Raw genomic sequence first — 10800 nt, 5'->3', positions numbered from 1 at the left:
ACAGAAGTGTGAACTTTTACATGAGGTCCCTGAAAACAAAGGATGTGAGCAATCAAATACTCAGCCCCTGAGAAGTTACTGCCAACTTTCCACACTTTCTGACAAAAAACAGGCAAACAAAACAAAACAAAACAACTTTTGAACAAACGCAAATGGAAAGTTTCGTAATTCTAATGGGATGGGATGTACTCTTCTCCCATAAAGTCAATTTCCCTGTTTCCTATTAAACACTAAACTGCTCATTAGAGACTATATCATTTTCATACAATGATTTTTAAAATGATACCTGAAAACATGTACATTCTAAAAGTTTTATTTCTGCAATTTTTTCTGTAATACTGGTATGTTTGAATTTTCTGCTGTACATATCCCAGATTCTCATGAAACAAGGTACGTGGGATTTCCCTGACATGGAACCCACACTTAGGCACCATGAAAATGATACTAGTAATGGTACTTATCAAATGCTACCTGGTGGTTTGACTTTCTGTATATACTAAATGATAAATTCAACTAAAGATTTAAGATTACTGAAATTATTAAACTTCCATTTTCCTTAAATTCTTTGTTTATATTCATCAAGAAAATAATCCTTCCCTTCTTTTCCCCTATACTTTCACCAAAAAAAAAAAAAAAAAAAAGTTGCTAATACCTCAGTTTCTGTTGTCTCTACCCTCTAAAACACTATTTCTCCAGCTCATGGTTAGTAGTGGAAAGATCAACTCTTACAGATGTAGGTTTCTTCCTTTATGCAGTTGGAAAAATTACACAAAAAGATTTCTGGACAGCTGAGAGGCACTGCAGAACACATTTTTTGTCTGAATTTACCTTTGACAGTTAAAATGAGATAAATGGGAGACAGTGCTATTTATTTTTTCCTCTACCAGCTTGCATCTACCAACAGGGTTTTAAGAGCTTCCTTAGATAATAAACATATGGTGACCACAACTGCTACAGTGTATGTAAACAAGAAAATAGCATACCACAAAAACTATAATAAAGGTGAAGTGACCATTTAATTGCACATCTGGCAATGCTACGAGTTTTTGAAAGGAGATATTGCTTTGCTAGAGAAACCTCAAGGTGAGGTTAACATTATCCTCTGCAGTAAGAAAAGTATAAAAAATATGGTCTTGACAGAATCACTAGAAAAACTTTGTAAAGCATTTTAATCAACAAGAAATGTGATCAAGGAAACTTTAAAGAAGAAGAAAAGAAACTTTTCATATAAAGTAAGCTCAGCAGCTTTTCCTCTTGGATTTTTCTCCAGGGGATTTGACTTAAAAAAAGTGTCTCTTGCAAAGAACAAGGCTTATTATTCTGTCACAGAATATTCAATAAAAGTGTAAAATTACTAGTGATTCTTAAAGAGGGTACAGCAATTCCAGGCAAACTTAAAATAGACTGCTCCATTTAGATAAGCTTTAAAGCTTTCTTGCTTGCTCTCTCCCCCATTTACATTTTATTGGTACCATTTCTTCCTCAGCATCTGAGCCCCTACAAGAATCCTTCCATAAATTGATCACCAAAGTATATGTAGTAAATGAGGATTAATGGTCAATAAATAGCTACCCAGAAGATAGGAGAAACATAATTGACTTAATAGAAGAATGAAGAAATTAAAACAAAAAGGAATGTCTATGGTTTGATAGCAGTTGGTAAAATACCAGCTGTGCAGGTGCATCAATTCAGTTTGTCAACTAGCAAATTTAGAGTTCACACATATGTGGCAGTTTCCTACTCTCTGAAATATTAGTTCTAAATGCTCTCCGTAAAACTTCTAGTTCCATTGTTTAGGGATTACAAAGATGTTTAGAATTGAGGTGCAACATAAAGTCCTAAACCCACATTATTTATTTCAAATAACTTTTTGCATATATGCCTATTGATATATAATTCATTTTTTCTCCTCTTCTGCCTTAGTAAAGGGAAAATTAGAGGATGGAAGGTAATAAAAAGAAATATAAATGGACCTAAATGGAATAAGCTATTGTGCCCATAAATGGTATTCAAAGCCTACTAGGAGCACAGGGATGTGAGGGACAGAATGGCTCAGCTCCTGTGGAGCCTACACTTAGGCACCATGCAAGTGATGCCCATAACAGTGCTTAACAGATGCTACCTGGTGGTTTGATTTCCCATATGTACCTGTATTGGATCAAGAACTTCTGAATAGTCCTGAGTAATTAGCTCAAAGAATCAAATGCCAACATGCCCAAGACTATTTGAAAATACTGACCCAACATTAACCTCATGCAAAATGCAAAAACAATGATCTCCCATTGGCTCCACTTTGAAATAGGTGGTCATTAAGTCCTTCTCTGTAAAAATGTACCTTCTCTTACAGACCTAAAATGCTTATTTATGTATGGCTCATATGTACAGGGTGACCAACAAGTGTGAAAATAAATATAATTACATGAGATGATATATAAATAGTATAATACATCAGAAAAACATGGTCTATGTTTCTAGGTATCCTGCTTCTAATATTTTTAAGTCTTCATTCTTATCCCTTTCAATGAATACCAAGTTCATTTCCCCATTAGCATGCCATGCAATTATCTATGAATTTCCACCAATTCATTCTTATTTATTCTCCCATTAGGCTTCTTCCTGCCTTTGAAATTCTATCTTATATTTCCCAATACTCCTGCTCTTAACTCCCTGTTCTCTAATGTCATTTGATATATGAGACCAGCTTAACACATAACATAATCCATTTCAATTTCTCACCCTTCCCTGGTGCATAGGTTTCAAAATACCATAAAATATTAAAAGAAAATTATTCAGTTTCCTTAGGCATTAGATTATTGCTTTATTGATACATGTAAAAGTTGCTAAGTACCATGCCCAAGTTCTCATTTTGATAGTTTGTACTTGGCAATCTAAAAATTACAGTGTTCGCTTTGGAAAGGATGTGGAGATGAGGTGTAGGGGAAAAAAGATTTGATGAATTATGACATCTCTGTAAGCCATGACCACACTTTATATTAGAACTAAGATGTTTTAATATAAAGTGATAATTATATGAGACTATGATGTAATTTTAAAAGCTGCAACTTGCTGGAGAGGATACTTTAGAAAGCCATGCATCAGGAGTCATATCAGGACTTTTGAATGCATTATATTTAACCTATTTAGTCGTAGTAGAGACCCTTAGCCTGCCCGAATATTTAAAACTAAAGGTCAATATTTACTACATACTCCTAAAGATGCATGTGCTATAATTCTAGTAATAGCAGAGCAGCATCTTCACAGAGCAAGGTATTCAAGTTTCACCACTTGGAGTTTTAAAGTAATGACCTCACCACCCACTCAAGTAGCCTCCTGATCAAGGGACAGCTTGTTGCTTCAATAAAAACAATATGAATGAATACAATCCTATCATTAAGAGACTGTACTAATTACAAGTTCAAAGCCAGCCTCAGCAATGAAGCAAGCCCCTAAGCAATTTGGCGAGACTCTGTCTCAAAATAAGAAATAAAAAAGGGCTGGGGATGTGGCTCAGTGGTCAAGCACCCTTAGGTTCAATCCCTGGTATGACAGAGAGAGAAAGAGGGAGGAAGGGAGGGAGGGGGAAGGGGAGAGAAGGGGGGGAGGGAGAGAGAGAAAGAGAGGGAGAGGGAGATAAGAGAAACTGTACTAGTACTAAGCTAAATACTCAGTTTTAACTAAAATTATAATCTGTAAATTATTTGCTTTTTGTATTACTTATCCAGTCTACCATTTTTATTTAAAACTAGCAGAATATCTGACTAAATTTCAAGAAATTTTCAATCTTTACACCCTCAGGGTTTGCCACCAAGTCCATTACACTACTATACTCTGATGGTCAAGACAGTTCCCTATCTGACAGTGTTCAAGGACCGCTCCATTGATAATGTCAATTTAAGTGACAGAAAAGTCAGCACATCTTGGGAAAAAAAAAAAAAAAAAATTCTTCTTCTTCTCCTGAAATTGAGAACTCACATTCAAGATCTTGAATTCCCAGGCTCACTGATTCGCAGTAGTATCCTCAGCAACATTTTAAAACCATAAACAAGGTAAAAAGCCTAGAACAGTCTTAAAGTGGCATAACCAATGTTGTACTTCTTGGTGTTGTTGGTTTTTAATCACAGGTGAAATCCACTAATGAGCAATTTCAGACTAATTAAGGAGGAAAGTAGGCATGTGCTATTGAGGATTCACTTTTTGGCTTTACAAACTGCTTCCCCACAGTCCTTCTAGAGGATTTTCCTCTCCTCCTCTGACTGCCTCTGCTTACCACATCAGTTATTTTCATTGGCTCTAACCCAGTCATTCCCTTTGAATTCAACCCCTCAACTTGTTGTTGTTTTCTTGGTGTAAAATATCAAATAAAGATCTCCATTGCTTTGGTGTTGCTTTATTTATTTCTCTTTTAATTTGCATGGTGTAGAGTTTGGTGGAAATAAGAGTTCAGTGTCAGACCACAGAAGAAAAAGCAGTGGTCTATTTGGAGACCACATTTCCCCAAAAGTCTGAGAAATCTATCATAAGGCAGGCCATGTTAGGAGACACAGGGATGTATCTTCCGGTCTCAGTTTCTCCTCACATAGGAAGGGAATCTCCTCTTCTAGAAGATTAGAGTTGTCTGACAACCTCTGACAGGATATTAAATCAGTGGTTCTTTAATGTTCTTGCACCCCAGAATTGTCTAAAGGGCTTGCCAGAGAGAGACCCCAACTCCAGAGCCTCTGAAACAGATGTGGAAGGAGGCCTGAGGATTTGCCTTTCTAACCAGTTCCTAGAGCTACTGATCTGCGTATCTCTGTTTTGTAATGTGTTGTAAAGGGAAGAGAAAGAAGCTTTACTTCTGAGAATCATTCAGATTTTTTACATAAGACACAAGAAAAAATATTATTGAAATAAATGAAAGCATCAACATTAAGAGTCTGCCAACCCTCAACGAAATATTTTGGATTAGTAGCAGATTCTAATTTTTGAGTGCTTCTATTAGTCATATGAACCAATCCAACTCAAGCTCTGTGGTTGCTAACCGGTCTGATCCTTCATGTTTTCTGATGAAACTTCTCTTAAATAAAGATTTATTCTGTTTCATCTAAATCCTTTTATTTAGAAGGATTCTACTTTCACCTAGGGTATTTTTGGTGAAATAGCTTTAATATTTGAAATAGTTTCTCCAAATGTAAATACAACCATTAGAAGGAGAACTCAGAGGTGTACACAGAACTGCATGAATGCCTAAATCAATGAAATCAGATGATCTAAGTGTTAGGAACTAATGCGCAATTTCTCCAGGATCTTCCAAAAGCAATTCCACATTTATTTGTTATTCTGCTCAAGGATTACATTCCTGGAAAAGCAATTCAATTCAGGGAACTTGGTTAACATCCCTACCTATCAGCCAGGAAAGTTAAAGTACCATATTTTTTTTCCTCTATTAATGCTAGAAATTGAACCCAAGGCTTTGTGCACGTTAAGCACAGGCACTACTGCTGAGCTACGCACTCAGCCCATGAGCACCTTCATATGTACTGCTAACAAGATAGTATCCAAATGATAATATGGCTCGTTCTCCAAAGTAGGATGAGTGTGCTCAGTTATAAAAAAGGAGCAGTGTTTCACAGGCAAGAACAAATGTCTATGACATACCATCTCCTTGCTTACATGTAATGGATGAACTGGAATTAACCCCATTACCTGGAAGAGTTCCTGGCTCTTTATTTACCATGACTATCTGTGTTAATATTTTGTTTAATGATCCAATGAAATCCTTATCACATTAGAAATAAAATCTTTCAGGCAGGGGGTATAGCTCAGTTGGTAGAGTGCTTGCCTTGCAAGCACAAGGCCTTTGGGTTCAATCCCCAGCAACCCCCCACCAAAAAAAAAAAAAAAAGAAAGAAAGAAAGAAAATCTTTCATTGGGTCTAAATCTCTGATCTCTGAAACGATCATTATTTGAAAGAGGAAATTAAAGTTTCTTAATAAGTAACATTGCATTCCTAAAGTTATTTATCTACATGTTTCAGTAATTGGTTGGCTCAACTACCATCAGAATGAAATTCCTAGATAGTTCCCATCCAAGAAAAACATAAGGTAAGTTGAATGAATAGAACATAAAGGTAAAGTTCATTCCAGTGAAAGAATCTAAATTTCACGGAGTTTAGGAACAAGATCATAATAAAAATCAGAAAACATCTTATTGAAGTAATTGAAGTAATTACTTTGATTGAAGTAATCAAAGGAGAATAAAATTTTCTATATTTATGCTTACCAATCATATTTTGCTAAATGTGATGAAGAAATGTCATGGTTAAGGGTAATAAAAATATGGTAACAGAATAGGGCTGGCAGTACAATCAATCGGTATCCTTAAAGTAAAAAATCATGTTAATAAGAGATGAGAGTATGAAGAAGATAAAATTAATGAGTAAATCCAAAGAAGTAGACTTATTATCTACAGTAGAAAATAATTATAATGGGATATGTTCATAAACAAATCATAAACTTGAAAATGTTTTTCATTAATGCCAATATTTAACTGAATATGGATTTAATATTCACAAAATGATCTTTTGTAATAGAAAATAAATACTTGCTCATAATTCTTCTCTAAAACCACTATGTAATAAAAATATGATCTAATAATTCCACCCCTGAACATATACAGGAAAGAACTGAAAAATACACAAACAAATACATTTATATGCATGTTCATGGCAGCACAATGACCAATAGCCAAAATGTGGAAACAAACTGTGTTGATCAGTTTTGTGGTACTACAAAAAATGCCTGAGATGATCAACTTAGAGAAGAAGGTAGTTTATTTAGGCTCATGGTTTCAGAGGTTCCAGTTCAAAATCCATCAGTCCCATTGCTTTTGGGCCTGTGAAGAAACAGGGCATGGTAGAGAGAGCATGGCAAAGCCAAACTGCTTACTTCATGACCAGAAAGCAAAGAGAAAGAAGAGAACAGGGTCTTAAAGGGGATGCCCTCAATGACCAAAAACAAAAACAAAAACAAATCCCACCTCCTTAAGGTTCCACCTCCTCTTAATAGGGTCAAACTAGAGACCAAGCCTTTAACACAAATGTATCTTTGGGGAACATGGCAGATTCAAACTACAGCACAGACTAAAGTTCTATCAATGGATCAAAGAATAAAATATGGCATATACGTACTATGCAAACTGACAATAGTATCTAAATACTGTAATACTAATTAGTGTTTTTATTTTTGAAGTTTTAAAAATCCTTTTATTATATATGATTAACATGCCACTTTTAGAGAAATATTTTTAATTAAAGGTGAAATTTTTATTTCCAAAATCTAATTGCCTTATATCACATCAGGGGAATCTGATTTTACAGTTGTTTGTTTCATTTTTATCACTCTTTGCATGGTTTAAAATAAATGTGTATTTTTTAATTAAGAAAAAATAAGAAAACCATAAAGCTAATTTGATAAAAAAAAAAATAAGTAACTTTAAAAACTTAGTTTAATCTTTCCTTACTTTTGTTTACAGTGGCTAGGAAGAAATATTTGTTAAAAAGTAAGAAAATAAAATAAAATAAAGGAAAGAAAGCATTATTGAATGAAAAGCCTTAATAAGGAACACATTTGCTGGCATTTTAACTGAATGTCTTAGTTCTATTTTAATTAGTTTCCAAAATGTATTTAATACTAAAAAGGAAAATTTATTCAATCCTTGTTGTTCTGCAAGATCACCCTAAATTTTAAAATAGTTTCAAATTCTAAAACAGTTGCCAGTTAACTAATGAAATCTTGCAATGTCAATTAAACCAATTAATTATTCACTAATAAAAGATTAGATTATTGGCATAAAACATATAGTAGGTCTTATAAAAATGTGTCAAATGCCTAAGAAGTTTAGAAAGTTGAACCATAGAATTTGAAATTAAACTGAAAATAAGGTAAAACTGAGAACAATCCTGAGCAAAATAGTATGAATAATCACACATCTGAGAATCTGGTTTTAATAGATCCTTGATTGTATACTTTTACAACAGCAAGAGTGAGAAGCCAGTAAAAATATTTGGCAAATCAAGTTTTGCTGCACTGGAGCAACCAGGAACCCAACCAAAGACAGATCTGATACACCAATCAACTAATCTGCCAAACACTAAAGCCAAACTGATTTGTAATTCACCATGGAAAAAGCCACACCACAGTGATTTTGCTATAAAATGGAAATAAGCAATTTAACCCAATTTAAAGGGCAAAGTTCAAATATAAAGAACAAACAACATACAACAATCTAAGAATTTTTCTGAGTTTTTCCATACTAAAAAACAAGAAATATAGTAACATTCCTCAGCTTCTTTGACTAAAATGTAAAACAACAAACAGCAACACCAAAAACAGCAAGAAAACAAAGTAATGCTATTTTAGTTATTGAGAAGTCATAGACTATAGAAGTCATAGACTATAGACTATTTAGTTATTGAGAAGTCATAGTCATATAATTGATGTCCCCTTTTAAATTATCTTGAGTCTTAAAAGAACTCGGTGCAAAAACAGTGTTGTTTTAATAGTTGTTTTAATTTCATTAACGTCATCTATTTAAAATAAATTTACATTACTCTAGAATCACTTTCTAGAAAATAATTACTTGAATCTCTCTGGGGTGAGTTCTGTTTTCCTTCTGACTGCCTGTGAGTAATAGCAAACATATTTCTTCATTTTTTTTCTTTCCTTCATGAAAATCTCAGATAACCTTGGTTGAGCTCTAAATGTAAACCATACAATTAATTTAATGTAATATTCCTGATACATCTAACTTCTGAAATTCCTTTATGCTTGGCTTTCCTAGTCAATTATAGAGCAAAGATTAATTGCATTTGCTTTATAAAGTTATTAATGCCTTTTTAACTGATTCCTGTCTAGAAACCCTTAAACATCTAGGCTACATTGTGAAAGGAAAGAAGAACAGAAGTAGCATTTGGTGGTTATCATCAAAATATATAATGAGCCCCCTGGGCTAGAATCATTTCTTATATACTTATATTTATGTAAACACATTCAGGCCAAAGGATTCTTTCAAAATATGACTTCTTTGAAATAATACCTTAACCAATTATTATTTTTATCTATCTGAATAATGCAAAGATGTTCAAAGTGGGGCCTCAGAGAAAGCAAAGGATTCATCCATTCATTCATCCATCAACTATTTAGTCAGCAGCAATTATAAGCAACTAGGCTGCAAAGAATAGAGAAACATAAGACGTGGCATCTCTCATTCTGTAGTTTACTAACTGAAAAGAAAGCTAAAAACCATTTTATTTAGAATCATTAAAGAGTGAAGACAATGTCTCCAATGTGCTAAGGGAGTTAAGCGTTGGAGACAAGGTAGTTAGGACATTAAAGGCAGATGTACTAGTTTTTCCCGGCAATAAAATGAACTACTGGGGATGAGTTACAGCAAGAAATCCAAGTTATCGTAAGAACAAAATTCAGGAAGAAAAAATTTAAATTTTATATACCAAGATATCCAGTTTAAATGGAAAATACTAGCTTTTCAGAGTCTTCATGTGATGAAAATATTCCAAGTTCTATTTTTATGCACAAAGAGAGAATGAAAATGATATTGTATTGCTTAGGACATCTCAGAAAATCAGTACTTGTTAAGTACATACTATCAAAACAGGTATTTCCAGAAATTCTGAGATCAAGGAAAGAACAAAACACCCTGCTCTCTTGATTACATGTGTGAGAGAGATGCAAATGAATGGTGAATTTATGGATTTACATTAATAGAAGAGGAAATAAAAATGTATGTAATAATTATTTTTAAAAACCCGTTATCTATTTAAAAGTATACTCAAGATTGTCAAGAAAACAGTATGTTAAATATGGTATGAGATAATAGAAATAGGAATAGAAACTATCTGAACAATGTCTATGTGACACCTACTTTGCCAGGTTTTGATCGTGAATACACCTCAGAAATTGGTCAGTGAGTCCTCACCACCACACTTTGGGTAGGTTACCAAAATCATAGCAGCTTTCTGTGGTAACTAAGATTGTGAGATCAAATATTGTATCCAGAGGCAATCTGGATTTAAAAAAATGTTTTTAAACTAATTCTTAGGTAGGTGAAGCAAACACACACACACACACACACACACACACACACACACGTGAATTCTAGTGAGAAAAGATGGTTGTCATGCTTTTCCATGATTGCCTCCTTAACAAACTCTTAGAATCCTCTCTGAATAAATGTCACGTTCTCAATAGGGATATAGGATGTGGGGAATCCTAGAGGAATAAAAAGAATTTGAGAATAAAAAATGTAATCACTTCTAGCATCTACTTTTCATAAATAGAAGAGAAAGAAGTGAGTCATTTTCTATTCATGTGTTTTTCTCAAAAATCTGTATCCACTAAAAGGTACATCTTACAAATATTTCCCCAACCAATTCACCACTGATTCTGGTAGGAATTCAGAACTATAGATCAATTCTACCCAATGTGTATTGTAAAGGTATGATCACATAATTGCTTCTAAGTAAAAAAATAATTTGTAGATCACAGTAATACTATACCTAAACACTCACAAGAAAAAAATGTCCATTCTCTTTGTTAGCGTATCTTAGAAAATTAAGGTCCAAATAAAGGCAATAAATTTTAAGAACATTGGGTCATTGTACAATCACTAAAATTCGTTTACTTTACACTTCAGGAGAAAATACTTTTCTATGGCAGTCAGACTGAAGTTAGAGTGATTTGTAGAGGTGAATACCTTAGATTATTAGCTTTCGGAGCTGAGTCCCATGTTCCATTTCTGCAT

Source organism: Sciurus vulgaris (genome assembly GCF_902686455.1).
Source record: "Sciurus vulgaris genome assembly, chromosome: 5".
Taxonomy (NCBI): Eukaryota; Metazoa; Chordata; class Mammalia; order Rodentia; family Sciuridae; genus Sciurus; species Sciurus vulgaris.
This window is presented reverse-complemented; position numbering follows the sequence as displayed.